Genomic DNA, 15,285 nt, shown 5'->3' with positions numbered 1-15,285 from the left:
CAAGTTTTAAAAAACACTCTATTGCTGTTGGATTGACTTTCCTACGTTCTTTGTAACTAAATATGACATTGAGTTGAGTACAAAAACCTTTTAGTGTTAAAATTTGTGCATTATGGTCTGAAAGGCCATTCACACTTTTACTAACAGGATGCCCATCTAGTATTGAGGAACGAATAAAAATATTGTCTATGACCGTGCTACTATTCGCCTGCACCCTAGTTTGAAAAAAAAACACAGTTGGCATCAGATCATATGAATTTAGGTGATCTACCAACATCATTTTTCTTGGGACCGAGCGAGGTGGCGCAGTGGTTAAGGCACTGGACTCACATTCGGGAGGACGACGGTTCAGTCCCGCGTTCAGCCATATTGATTCAGGTTTTCCGTGATTTCCCTAAATCACTCCCGGCAAATTCTGGGTTAGTTCCTCTCAAAGGGCATGGCCGACTTCCTTCCCCATCCTTCCCTAATCCGATGAGACCAATGACATCGCTGTCTGGTCTCCTTCCCCAAACAACCCAACCCCCCTTTTTCTTGCACAATCATATACAAAATTAATATTGAAGTCCCCCACATATAACTACTTGCTGGTACTTCCTACAAAGTGAATCAAGAACCCTCTCTAGCTTAAGCAAAAATGCTCTGAAGTTGGAGTTAGAGGCCCTATAAACACAAGCAATTAGAAGTTGAGTTTCACTAAATTCAACAAATGCTGCACAACTTTCAAATATCTGTTCAGTGCAGTGTCGTGATAAGTCTATGGACTCAAATAACGTACTGTTTTTTATGTACGGTGACACCTCCCCACCCCGCAAGAAACTCCTTGAGAAACAGCCAGCTAATATGTAGCCTGGTAAAGGAAGCCTATAAATTATCAATTTATTGAAGTGGTGCTCTGACATACAAATAATTTCAGCGTTAACATCTGATAGCAGTTCACTAACTTTATCCCTAATAACTCTTATATTCTGATGAAATATGCCAATTCCTTCTCTACTTGGAAACATTACATCCTCTGGAGGAGAGCCCTTAGAGGCACGCCGGCCGCGGTGGTCTTGCGGTTCTAGGCGCTCAGTTCGGAACCGCGCGACTGCTACGGTCGCACGTTCGAATCCTGCCTCGGGCATGGATGTGTGTGATGTCCTTAGGTTAGTTAGGTTTAATTAGTTCTAAGTTCTAGGCGACTGATGACCCCATATGTTAATTTGCATAGTGCTCAGAGCCATTAGAACCATTTTTGAAACTTAGAAGCACTTCCTTTAAGCAGGTATACCAATCAGCTGACTTCAGTATTAAAAAGGTGCAGCTCTAACACCAACTACTACAGGAATTTTTCCATGAGTGACACCACTACCGCCACCACCACCCACTACACTGTCACCTATAAGCTTAGGTAGCCTCTCCTTCGCATACCTATTGAGGGGAAGGCCATGCCTAGTGAAACCCCATCTACTGATAGACCCAACTGGCACCACTGAGATGTGATCCATGCCCTCTCCCATCAGTGCACTCCCCAGCCCCACAATTACGCGCCCAACAGCCGCATTAAGGTGTGCCCGATCATTATGCTGAAACAGTTGCACGAAAAGCACATTAGTGCCACCAGTTTGAGTAGCTATCTTAACCAAGTCACCACTGACATCATACCCCCTGTCCCTATTGTGACTGCTCCCAGCACCACCCACTATCACTACCTGATCCTCCTTTGTAAAATTCTTACATAACTCCCCTATGCTTTCAGCCACCTGAGCCAACCCTGCATTAGGCTTCACAATGCTTGTGACCTGGTACTCTCTCCACAAAACTTCTTGCAAATGCTGGCCCACACCTCTACCCGGTAACTACCTAGCAGCAGAACCTAGGCCTCCTAATTGCTGAGGACGGCTGCAAGTTACCTCCATATACAGCTACACGAGGCTCCTCTCCGCTCAACTTTGACAGTTTGTCGTATCTATTGCATGTATGCAAAGTAAAACTGTCTGACTACCTCCTTTTCCTATCTATCTTCTTGTCACCTGCCAGTTCCCATTCCCCAGCACCCTTCACCCTCCTCAACTTATCTAGTTCCTCCTTTGCGCATTGTAACTGCACCTGAAGGGCACAGATCTTACGCTCCTGCTCCTCTATTAACTTGTTTCTACTACAGATTCTACATTCCCAGGACAGGATCACCCTCAAATGACCACTGGCTTCCCCACTGCATTCCCCCCAATGAAAATACTTTGAACAAATCCCACAGCGTAATCCACTACTCACAAACCTACGACATAGCCATCACTTCTCACTCACGATAAAATTTTACAGTTACTAAAAAAAAACTGTACGTCTACGTTACCAAAGTTCAGTTACAAAAGCAGCACTATTTAAGAACTAACAACTATGGTCTCGAAATTCTCTGTCTACTAAGAAAGCAGCTTCTTGTATTAACACTACTACAACACAGCCGATACCAATACCAGCAAAACTTCACAAAATTATTGGCTAAAACCAAAAAATTTAAACTAAACGCCAGTTGAAAACTAAAGCACGAAATTTACTAAACGACTTCAACACACTGAAAACTCTATAAAACACAGCGAGCGAACGATTACAAGAGTTTATTAAGTCATTATTTCGCCAAAAATGGCAAGCAACACCACTGCAATCTATTCAGTTTAATAACTGTATTACAGAGCACAAACAAGTTCGTCAGTACTTAACTTATAACCGCTACAGAGGCAGTGCACGCCGCAAAATGTAAACACACTGATGAGGCGCGAGGCTTAGACGAACCATGAAAGCACACTCACAAATAATAGACCACTCGAGTCAATACCACAGGAAGAAAGACTGAGATAAATGAATATCCACAAATAATTTGCTTTTACGGCAAAAATAATAACACAAAAAAACTTTAAAATACGTAAATGAAGTCTAAAATTTATAAAACATTAACAAGCTATTTCAACAGCAGTGCAGCTCACGTGACGTCACACACATGATGATCTGCCCCCCCCCCCCCCCTTGGGAAGGTGCCTATCTACCCCACCTTCGAAATATGCCTATCTATCCCCCTCAGAAGATATCTACCGAGCTACCCATCCATGGAAGATCTCTGTCAACCTGCACCTCCCCTCCCCCCTCAGATGATGTCTGTATACCTACCCACACCCTTGGAATATGTCTGTCTACCTAAACCCCCTCCCCTTAGAATATGTATGACTACCTACCCCTCCCCACAGAATATGAATGTCTACCTACCCCACCCCTCGGGAGATGTCTGTGTACCCACCCCTCCCAGAAGATATCTACCTACACCTCCCACATCGGAAGATTTCATACTACCTCTACCCCATCGAAAGCTGTCTGTCTCTCATCGCCCCACCACCTAATATGTAATTCTACCTACTTGCCTCGTTAGAAAATGTCAGTCTACGTAACTCTCCACAGGAGATGTCTATCTACCTACCCCCTCGGCAGATGTCTGCCTACGTCACCCCCCTAAGGAAGATGTTTGTCCACCTACCTCACCCTGTGAAGATGTCTATCTACACCCCCACAAAAACTCTCTCCCCACCTCGTAAGATGTCTATCACCCTGAAAGATGTCTCTCAACCCCCCCCCCCCCCCCACACTAAGGAGATGTCTATCTACCTACCTGCCCTCTCGGAATTTGTCTGTCGACCTATCCCAACCCCTACTCAGCCCCCCCACTCGGAAGTTGTTTACCCCTGTCTCGGAAGATGTCTAGCGACCCCCAAACTTTGGAAGGTGTCTTCCAGCCCCTCAGGCGATGTCTGTCTACCCCCCCCCCCCCTCAGAAGATGTCTGTCAGCATACCAACCACCCTGGAATTAGTCTGTCTACCTACCAACTGCCTCGGAATATATCTGTCTACCTCCCACCTCGGAAAATGTCTTCCAAACACAGTCTCAGAAGAGCCCAGTCTACCAACTGCCAAATTTCAACCCCCGGAAGATTTCTATCCAACCCCCCCCCCCACTTGGAATATGTCTATCTACCTCCACTCTCGGTAGCTATCTACACCCCCCTCTCAGAGAATCTCTAACCCCACTCTCATAGGATGTCTGTCTACCTACCCTCACCACCATTCGAAGATGTCTACCCCTTGGAGGATGTCTACTCCACCTGGAATATGTCTGTCTACCCACGTTGGATGATGTCTGTCTATCTACTCAGCCCCCCTGGGAAGATATCTGTTAAACTACCACCCCTTGGAATTTGTTTATCTATCATTACCTGCACAAAATATGTCCATCAACCTACAATCTCCTTCTGAAGATGTCTGTCTACCTACAGCTCCCGCTTGGAAGATGTCTGTCTACCTACAACCCCTCAGAAGACGTCTGTCTACCTATCTCCACATCAGAAAATGTCTGTCTCTCATCTCCCCACCCTTGGAATATGTCTGTCTACCTACACTCCCCATCGGAAATGTCTGTCTACCTAAGCTCCCTCAAACCATGTCCGATTAGCTATCCATCCCGGAAGATGTCTGTCTACCTACCCAACCATCAGAAGATGTCTGTCTACCTACCCCTCCCCCTCGGAAAATGTCTGTCTCTCATCCCCCTACCCTGAGTATATGTCTGTCTACTTACCTGCCCCCCCTTGGAAAGATCTCTGTATACCTAAACCCAGCCCTCAGAAGATGTATGACTACCTACCCCTCCCCTTGGAAGATATATGTTTTCCAACCCTCCCTTCAGAATATTTCTGCCTACCTACCATCTATCACAAAGGTTGTCTGTCAGCCTACAATTCCTTACAGGTGTCTGTCTACATACCCACCCACACTCGGAAAAAGTTTGTCTACCTGCCACTCCTTAGGAAATGTCGGTTACCAAACCCCTTAGAAGATGTCTGTCTACCTATACACCTCTGATGACGACTGTCTACCTAACCCCCCTCTGTAGATGCCTGTCTACCTACCCCCTTGGAATATGTCCGTCCTCCTACAACTCTTCAGAATATGTCTGCCTACCTACCCCCCTCTCGTAAGATATCTGTCTACATATCCCCCCCCCCCCCGCATGATCTGTCTACCTACCCCCTTCCCCTGTCATAAGATGAATGTCTACCTAAACCCCTCAGAAGATGTATGCCTATCTACCCCCTTCAAATGATTCGATTTTATCCCTCCTGTGGGAGATATCTGTCTCCCTACCCCTACCTCTGAGGATATCTGTCTGCCTACCCCCCCCCCCCCCCTCCCGGAAGTTGTTAAACTACCACTCCTCTGGGAAGATATCTACTCCCACATCAGAGAATGTCCACACCCCTCTTGGAGGATGTCTGTATACCAAAACGCATACTTTGGAAGATGTCTCACCCCCTTTGAAAGATGTCTGTCTACAATGAACACCCCGCAGAAGATGTCTGTGTACTGAACTCACCCTCAGAATATATCTCCTCCTAACCTACCCCCCCCCCCCCTCCCTTGGAATATGTCTGTCTACCTATCCATTTCCCATAAGAAGATGACCTTATTCCCCTCAGAAGGTGTATGTCTACATGCCACGCCTCGGAACATGTCTGCCTACCTAAAACCCTCGGAAGAGGTCCATCTACCTCGCATCTTGGAAGATATTTATTTACACCCCTCTAGGAAGATATCTACCCCTGTCTTGGAGGATGACTACCTCCCTCTCGGATGATGTCTACCCTCTCTCTGAAGATGTCTGTCTACATACCCTCCTCTCGAAAGATATTTCTCCTCCCTCAGATGATGTAAGTCTATCAACCCTCAAATGGAAAATGTCTGTCCTCCTAATCCCCCTCGGAAGATGTCAGTATACCTACCCACCTGTCTGTCTATGTACCCCCACTCCCATGATGTCTGTCTACCTCCCCCTTAGGTATATGTCTGTATACCTACACCCATTCGGAAGATGTCTGTATACCAAACACCCCTCTGAAGATGACTATCTACCTACCCTGCCTCAGAAGGTGTCAGTTTACCTAACCCTTCGTCGGAAGATGCCTGTCTACAAAACTTCACTGGGAAGATGTCTGCCTACCTAACCCTGTCCATGATAATTGTCTGTTTACCAACACCTCTGCTTCGGAAGAGGTCTGTCTACCTACTTACACCCCTTGGAAGATGTCTCTCTACATCCCTCCAGTCATAAAGTATTGTCTACCAACCCATACTTCTGAATATGTCTGTCTACCTACCCCAGAAGATGATTGTCTAATTACCCCCTCATCTGAAGATGTCTGTCTACCTAGACCCCACTTGGAAAATGTATGTCTATGTACACCCCTCGGAAAATGTCTGTCTCCCTACACCCCCTCAGAAGATGTGTGTCTACCTACATGAACTTTTGTATGATATCTATCTATGACGCCCGCACTTGGAAGATGTTTGTCTACCTACCGCACCCATTGGAATATGTCTGTCTATGTACCCACCAACCATCAGAAGATGTATGTCCATCTACACATCCCCCTCAGAAGATGTCTGTCTACCTACACTCATCAGAAGATGTTGTCTACTTTCCACCATTTGAAAATGTCTCTCTACCTACCGCTCTTGGCAAATGTCATTCTACACCACCCCTCTGAAGAGGTCAGTTTACCTACAACCCCCCAGAAGAAGTCTGTCTAACTCCCCCCCTCTCAAAAAATGTCTATAGTCACCCTGCCTCGGACAATGTCTCTCTGCCTACGCCCCATCATGGAAGATGTCAGTCTACCCACCCACCCATCAGAAGAAGGCTGTCTACAACCATCCCCTCACATGATATGTCTGCCTACCAACCTCCTATTGGAAGATGTCTGGCTACCTACCCCACCCCACATCTGAAGATGTCTGTCTACCAACCCTCCACTTGGAAGACGTCTGTCCTCCTACAACCCCTCAGAAGATGTCAGTCTTCATAACCCCTCTCAGACGTTATCTGCCTAAATACCCCTCCTCGGATGGTTTCTGTCTACCTACACCCACAACCCGTCATAATATGAATGTTTACCTAAACCCCTCAGAATCTGTATATTTATCTACCACACCTTGAATGATTTGTCTCTATCTTATCCCTATCTCGGAAGATGTCTGTCTCCCAACCCACCCCCTCTGAGGATGTCTGTATACCTACCCCCCCTTTCTCGAAAGTTGTCTGTCTACATTCACCACACATTTAAACATGTCTATCTATGTACTCCTCTGGGAAGATATGTATCTATTGCCGCCATGGAAGAAAAGTATCTCCCCCCTCTCGGAATATGTCAATCTACCACTCCTCTCAGAAGATATACACTCCCCATCTGAGAATGTCTACATCCTCTCTCGTAGGATGTCTGTCTACCAAACTGCATCCTTTAGAAGGTGCTTCCCACCCCTTGGAAGATGTCTGTCTTCCAACACCCCCCTTCCCCCCCTTGGAAGATGTCTTTCTACCGCACCCAGGCTCAGAAGATGTCTCCATACCTAACACTCCTCGGAAGATGTCTTTCTACCTACCCACCCCCATCAGAAGATGACTGTCGACGTTATCTCCCTCACAGAATGTCTAGGCCCCTCTCGGAGGATACTGTCTACCAAACTGCATCCTTTAGAAGATGTTTCCCACCCCTTGAAAGATATCTGTCTTCCAACACCCCCCCCCCCCCCCTTGGAAGATGCCTGTCTACCGAATCCAGCCTCAGAAGATGCCTCCATACCTACCACCACTCGGAAGATGTCTGTCTACCCACCCACCCCGATCAGAAGATGACTGTCGACGTTATCCCCCTCAGAAGATGTCTGTCTACATACCCTCCCTCAGAGGATGTCTGCCTAGCTAAGACCAGTGGAAGATGTACAACTGCCTCCCATCTTGGAAGACATCTACTCCCCCTCTCGGAGGATGACTATCTCCCTCTCGGAGGATGACTACCTCCTCTCTGAAGATGTCCGTCTATGTACCCTCCCCTCAAAAGATGTCTCTCCCCCCTCAGATGATTTATGTCTACCAACCCCCACATGGAAAATGTCTGTCCTTCTAACCCCCTTGGATGATGTCTGTGTACCTACCCAACTGGAAGATGGCTGTCTACCTACCACCACTCGGGACATGTCTGTCTACCTTCCCCCTAGGTATATGTCTGTAAACCTACACCCCTTCGGAAAATGTCTGTCTACCTACCCCATCACTTCAGAAGATGTAATTCTACTTACCACACATCGGAAAGTGTCAGTCTACCTATGCCCCACCCTCAGAAACTATCTGTCTACCTTGCCCCTTTGGAAGATGTCAGTTTACCAACCCCACTCAAAAGATGTCTGCTTACCTACTCTCCCATCCAAAGATGTCTTTCTACCTACCCCCTCTCGGAAGATTTTGTCTACCCCCTCTCTGAGATGTCATTCTACACCCACTTGGAAGATGCCTATCTAAACCCCTGGGATGAAATCCCTCCCTCTAAAAATGCCTACCTAAACCCTTCCACATCGGAAGATGCCAATCTAGCTCCCTTCAGCTGATGCCTACCAACACCCACCTCATAAGATTATCTATCCATACCTTCCTCGGAAGAGGTGTATCTACCCCCACCTCAGAAGATGTCTATCCCCCACGCGGATGTCTATAACTCACCTCATGAAAGATGCCTGTCTATCAACCCCCTCCTCTCAGAATATGTATGTCTACCTACCCCACCCCTGTTAAGATTTCCATCTAGCCCCTCCTCTCAGAGAACATTTATCCTAGACTCAGAAGAGTTCTACAGCCTTCCTTCATTTGGAATGTGTCTACTGCCCATTCTGTATATGTTTGTCTACCTCCAAATTCTAGGAAGATGTCTGTATGTCTGTCTACCTCACAAACTCCGGACAAGTCTATCTATCCCCACTATGGAAGAAATATATCTAAACCCCTCTCTGATTATGTCTATCTACCCTCCTTGCCAAAGATATCTACACCCCATCTTCAAGGAGCTCTATCCCCCCTTCATGAAAGATGCCTGTTTATCTACCCGAACCCATCAGAAGACGTAAGTGTACATACCATCACTCCCCACAGAAGATGTCTGTCTACTTACCGACATTTCTTGGAAGATGTCTGTCTACTGACCCCCCCCCCCCCCCAACCTTTGAAGATGTCTGACTACTCACCTTCCCCCATGGAAGAATACTATCTCCCCCCTCCCAGAAGATGTCAATCTACTCTCCCCCTCGAAAATATCTCCCCCCCCCCCGGAAAATGTCTACCTCCCCTATCTGGCCCCAATCGAAAAATGTCTCCCCCCTTGGAAAATGTCGGTCTACCAAGCCTCCCCCTTGAAGACGTATGACTAAGAAACAACCCCTCAGAAGATGTCTGTCTTACTACCCCTCCTTGGAATTGTTTGTCTACCATTATCACCACAGAAGCTGTCTCTCCCCCCTCTTGGAAGATGTCTGTCTACCTACCACCATTCAGAAGATGTCTGACCATGTACCCTGCTTTGGAATATGTCTGTCTACCTACCCCTCGTGGAAGATGTGTGTCTTCCTACCTCCCCACAGAAGATGTAGGTAAACAGATATCTTTCAAGAGGGAGTAGGTAGACAGACATCTTGCAAGGGAGTGGTATGTAGACAGAAATTACCAAGGGGTGGGGAATAATTAGACAGACTTCTTCCGAGGGGGGGGGGGGTAGGTATACATACATTTTCTGAGTGTTCGTAGGTAGACAATCTTCTGAGGGGGTAGGCAGAAAGGCACCTTTCGAGGGGGTTTGTTGACAGACATCTCCCATTGGTGGGTTGGTAGACAGCCATCTTCTGATGGGTGTACTTAGACAGACATCATCTAGAGGGGTAAGTAGACCAACATCTTCCAAGGGGGGTAGGTAGACAGAAATCTTCGGAGGGTGTAGGTAGACAGACATCCTCGGAGGATGGGGGCAGGGGGTAGGTAGATAGACATCATCTGTGGAGGTGTGGATAAACAGACATCTTCTGAGAGGTAGGTAGACAGACATTTACCGAGTTGTGTTGTAGGTAGACAGATATCTCCCAAAGGGGGGGGGGGGGATAGGTAGACAGAGACTTTCCTGGTGGGTGGTTTGAGAATCTCCTGATGGGGGGTTGGTAAACAGACTTCTTCTTAAGGGGGTAGGTACACAGACGTCTACTGTTGGTGCGGGACAAATAGACATAATTCTTCTGAGGCTGGGGATGATAGACATCTTCCGAAGGAGGGCACGTAGACAGACATGTTCCAAGTTGGGCAGACTGACAGACATCTTCCGGGGAGTAGAAAGACATAGATGTTCCAAGGGTGGTAGGTAGACAGACATCTTCTGTGGGGGAGAAGGTTGGCAGACGTCATCTTAGTTTGGGTATGTAGACAGACATCTTCCAAGGGGAGGGAGTATATAGGAAGATACCTTCTGAGGGGGATGATAGACATCTTATGGGAGTAGGTAAACAGACATAGTTGACAGACATATACATTCAGAGGGGGTAGTTAGACAGACATCTTCTGAGTGGTGGAAAATAGACCACTTCCAAGGGGGAGGTAGGCATCTTCCTAAGTGAGCGGGAAGGTTGCCTGACATCTTCCATGGGGTAGGTAGCCAATCATCTTCCAAAGATGGGTTGGGTAGGCAGATATATTCAATGGGGGGTAGGTAGACAGACATCTTCTGAGATGGTGGTAGATAGACATTTCTGAGTTGGGGTAGAAAGGCATCGTCCAAGATGGGTAGATAGGAATCTTCCGTGCGTGGATGGGGTAGGTAGACAGACATTTTCGGAAAGGGGTGTAAGTAGACTGGCATATTCTGTACGGGGGTAGGTAGACAATCATCTTCTGAGGGGGATGGGTACACAGACCTCTTCCGGGGGTGGGTAGACAGACATCATCTGAGGGGGGGTTGATAGACATGTTCTGCCAGTATTAGAAAGGCATCTTTGTGGGTGGAGCGGGCAGTTAGACAGACATCTTCCAAAGGGAGGCAGGTAGAGGGACATCTAGCACATGGGAGTAGGTAGACAATCATCTTCTGAGGGGGAAGATGGGTACACCAACGTTTTTGAGGGCGGGAGGTAGACAGTCATCTTTGGAGGTTGGGTATGTAGACAGACACCTTAGATAGGGGGTATAGGTAGACAGACTTCTAGTTAGGGGTTAGATAGAAATTCCTCCGAGGGGGGGGGGGTAGATAGACAGACTTTTCCTTAGGGGGGATGGTTGGTAGTAAGACATCTTCTGAGGGAATTTAGGTAGACAGACATATTCTGAGGGCTGATAGGTAATCTTCCTATAGCAGAAGGGCAGGTAGACAAACATCTTCTGATTGTGGTTGGGAAAAGTGCCATCTTCTGGGGGTATGTTGACAGACATCTTCTGATGGGGTGGTAGATGGACATCTGATGAGGGAGGTTGATAGACTTTTTCCAAGGGGGGGGGGGGGTAAGACTGACATCTTCTGAGGTGGGGATTGGTAGACTGACATCTTCTGATGGGTGTGTTGGTAACAGACTTCTTCTAAGGGAGGCAGTAGATAGACAGAAATCTTCTGGGGGGGTGGTTAGGTAGACAGACATCTTCTGAGGATGGTAGGTAGACATACGTCTTCTGAGGATGAGGGGGGGGGGTAGGTAGATAGACATCATCTGAGGAGGTGTAGGTAGACAGAAACCTTCTGAGGGGGTAGGTAGACAGACATTTTCTGAGGGGTTTTGTAGGTAGAGAGGTATCTTCCAAGAGGGGGTAGGGAGACAGAGACCTTCCTAGGGGGTAGTTGGACAGACTTCTCCTGATGTAAAGTTGGTAAACATACTTCTTCTGAGATGGGCTGGAAATACAGACATCTTCCGAGGGTGTGGGACAGATAGACACACATCTACTGAGTTTGGTGATGTTAGACATTTTCCAAAGGGGGGCACATTGACGGACATTTTCCGAGTTGGGCAGGTAGACATATATCTTTGAAGGGGTAGACAGACATACATCTTCCAAGGGTGGTAGATAGACATTTTCTGAAGGGGTGGTACACTGGCCGACATCTTCTGAGGAGGGGGTAGATAAACAATTTCTGAGCTGGGGTAGAAAGGCATCTTCCAAGGTGATTAGATAAGCATCTTCCATGAGTGGATGGGGTAGATAGATAGACATTTCCCGAAGGGGTGGGGTAGGTAGTGAGACATCTTACATACAGGGGTAGGTAGACAATCATTTTCTGAGGGGAAGATGGGTACAGAGATGTTTTACTGGGGGTAGGTAGACAGACATCTTCAAGGGGGTAGGTAGACAGACAACTGAGGGGGGGGGGTTGTTAGACAGACATGTTCTGAGGGTTTTTTTAAGTAGACAGATATCTTCTGAGCAGGGGTAGTAGACATACAGCTTCAGAGGATGAGGGATATGTAGACAGACATCTTCTAAGGTAGCGTAGGTAGAGAGACAATTAGTGAGGGGGTAGGTAGACAGACATTATCCGAGGCTGGGTTGTAGGTAGACAGAAATAATCTGAGGGGGTGTAGTTAGACAAGTATTTTCTGAGGCTAGGGGTATGTAGACAGACATTGTCCATGGGGATAGTTAGACACACCTTCTGAGGTATGGGGAGTAGGAAGACTGACATTTCCTGAGGATGGTAGGTAGGGTGTCACTTTCGAAGGGGGGAGGGGGTGGGGGTAGTGAGAGAGACTTCATAGGAGGTGGGGGATGCTGGTAGATAGACATGTTCTGAGGGAGGGAGGGAGATAGACATGTTCAGAGGGAGGGGTGGTAGAAAGCAATATTCCGAATGAGTGTAGGTAGACATACATATTCCGAGGGGTGGTTGGTAGGCAGACATCTTCTGAGGTGGGGTAGGTAGGCAGTCGTTTTCTGAATTTGGGTATGTTGACAGACATCTTCCAATAGAAGTGGGTATGAAGGCAGATATCTTCGTAGGGGGAGCTAGGTAGCCAGACGTCTTCCGAGGGTGTTGGGTATGTAGGCATACATCTTCAAGGGCGGTTGGTAGACCGATATTTTCCAATGGGGGTAGGTAAACACACATACTACGAGTGGTGGTAGGTAAACACATCTTCTATGGGGTAGGTAGACAATCATCTTCCGAGGTGGGGTTGGTAGACATTCATTATCTGGGGTGTAGGTAGACTAACATTTTCGAGAGGGGTAGGACAGATATCTTCTGAGGGTGGTGTATTGGACAGACATCTTCCGAGCGGGTGTAGATAGACAACTTATGTAGGTGGTAGACAGACATCTGCTGACTGGGGGGGGGGGGGGGTAGGTAGACAGACATGTTTCAAGGGTAGGGTAGATAGATATACTACTTCTGAGGGGGGTGGTAGGTAGAGAGACATCTTCTGAGAGGGGGCTGGTAGACAGATATTTTCCGTGAGGTGTTATAGGTAGACAGAAATCTTCCAAGGGGGGGAAGGTCGACTGACATTTTCTGAGGGGGCAGGTAGACAGACAACTTCTGGGGGGTAGATAGACATACATGTTCAGTTTGGGTGCATAAACAGAGAACTTCTGAGGTGGGTTAGGTTGGCAGCTATCTTATTATTAGTTTTGGCATGTAGAGGAGTATTGGTAGACAGGTATCTTCCGAGGGGGGTATGTAGACTGACATTGTCTAAGGTAGTTAGGTAGACATACACATCCCACAGGCAGATAGATGGACAGACATCTTCTGAGGGGGGTTAGGTAGCCATACATCTTCCGACAGGAGAGTTGGTGGACAGACACCTTCCAAGGATGGGGGGTAGGCAGACAGATATTTTCCAAGCGAGATTTAGGTAGACAGGCATTTTCCAAGGAGGGGTAGGTAGACATACATCTTCCGAGGATGGTTGGGGTAGGAAGACAGACAGTGTGGGGTAGGTAGACAGACATCTTATTAGAGGGTGTATGTAGACAGACAGTTTCCGAGGGCAGGTTGTAGGTAGACAGATATCTTACAGGGGGTGGAGTAAGTAGGCACGTATTTTCCAAGGCTGAGAGTATATAGATAGACATAGTCCCGGTGGGCAATTAGACCGATATCTCCTGAGGGAGGGTAGGTACACAGACATCTTCAGAGTGGGAGGATAGGTAGACAGACACCTTCTAAGAGTGGGATGATAGACATCTTTCCAACTGGGAAAGATAGACATTTTACGAGGGGTAGACACAGATATTACGAGGGGGGGGGGTAGGTAGAAAGATTTCTTATAAGGTGGGGTAGGTTGGTAGACATCTTCTGAGGTTGAGTATGTAGGCACCAAGGGTAGAGGATATGAAGACATATATCTTCCGAGGGGGGGGGGCAAGGTAGACAGAAAATCTCCAACAGAGGGATGATAAACTTCTTCCGAGGGGGGTAGGTATGCAGACATCATATGAGGGGGTGTAGGAAGACATACATATACCAAGGCAGGGTAGGTAGACAAAAATCGTCTGAGGGGGGTTGGAAGATAGACATCTTCTGAGGGGCGAATGGAATACATACATCTTCCGAGGGGGTAGGAAGACAAAGTCCTCCAAGGGGGGGGGGGGAGATTAACAGACATCCACCAAGGGGGTTAGATGTATGGTCATCTTCTGTTGTAGTGGGAGGGGGCAGGTAGGCTTCCATCTTCTGGGTGGTCAGTAGACAATCATCTTCTGAGTTGTGGTTCAGTAGGCAATCATGTTCAGAGGGGGGTAGGTAGACAGACATCTTCCGAGGTGGGATGATAGACATCTTCCAAAGGGGTGGAAAGTAGACAGGCATTTTACAAAGTGGGGTGCAGGTGGACTGACATCTCCCATGCAGTAGGTGGAAAATCATATTCCGAGGTCGGGTTAGATATACAGACATATTCCGAGGGAGGTGGTAGGTAGACAGCCATCTTCCGAGTGGGGATAGATAGACATACTTTTCCCGAGAGGGGGTTGGGTAGACAGGCATTTACCGAGGGGGTGGAGGGTAGGTAGATAGACATCTTCTGAAGGGGGGTAGGTAGACAGACATCTCCCGAGGAGGGGTGATAGACATACAACTTTCGAGGGGCAGTAGGTAGACAGACATTTTCTGTTGGAGGGGTTGATTGACAGGCATCTTTCAGAAGTGAGGGGGTGCAGGTAGACTGAAATCTTCCGGGGGTAGGTAGACAATCATCTTCTGAGGGGAGTGTTGGGTAGACAGACATCCTCCGGGTTTTGGTAGACATAAATATTCCAAGGTGGGCAGGTAGACAGACATTTTCTGAGGGAGGGCCAGGTTGACAGACATCTTCAAATGGCGGGTTGGTAGACACACAACTTATGAGTGGGGGCATAGGTAGAGAGACATGTCCGGAAGTGGGGTAGGTAGACACACATGTTCCGAGGGGAG

The sequence above is a fragment of the Schistocerca gregaria genome, unplaced genomic scaffold, assembly GCF_023897955.1.
Source record: "Schistocerca gregaria isolate iqSchGreg1 unplaced genomic scaffold, iqSchGreg1.2 ptg000592l, whole genome shotgun sequence".
NCBI lineage: Eukaryota > Metazoa > Arthropoda > Insecta > Orthoptera > Acrididae > Schistocerca > Schistocerca gregaria.
This window is presented reverse-complemented; position numbering follows the sequence as displayed.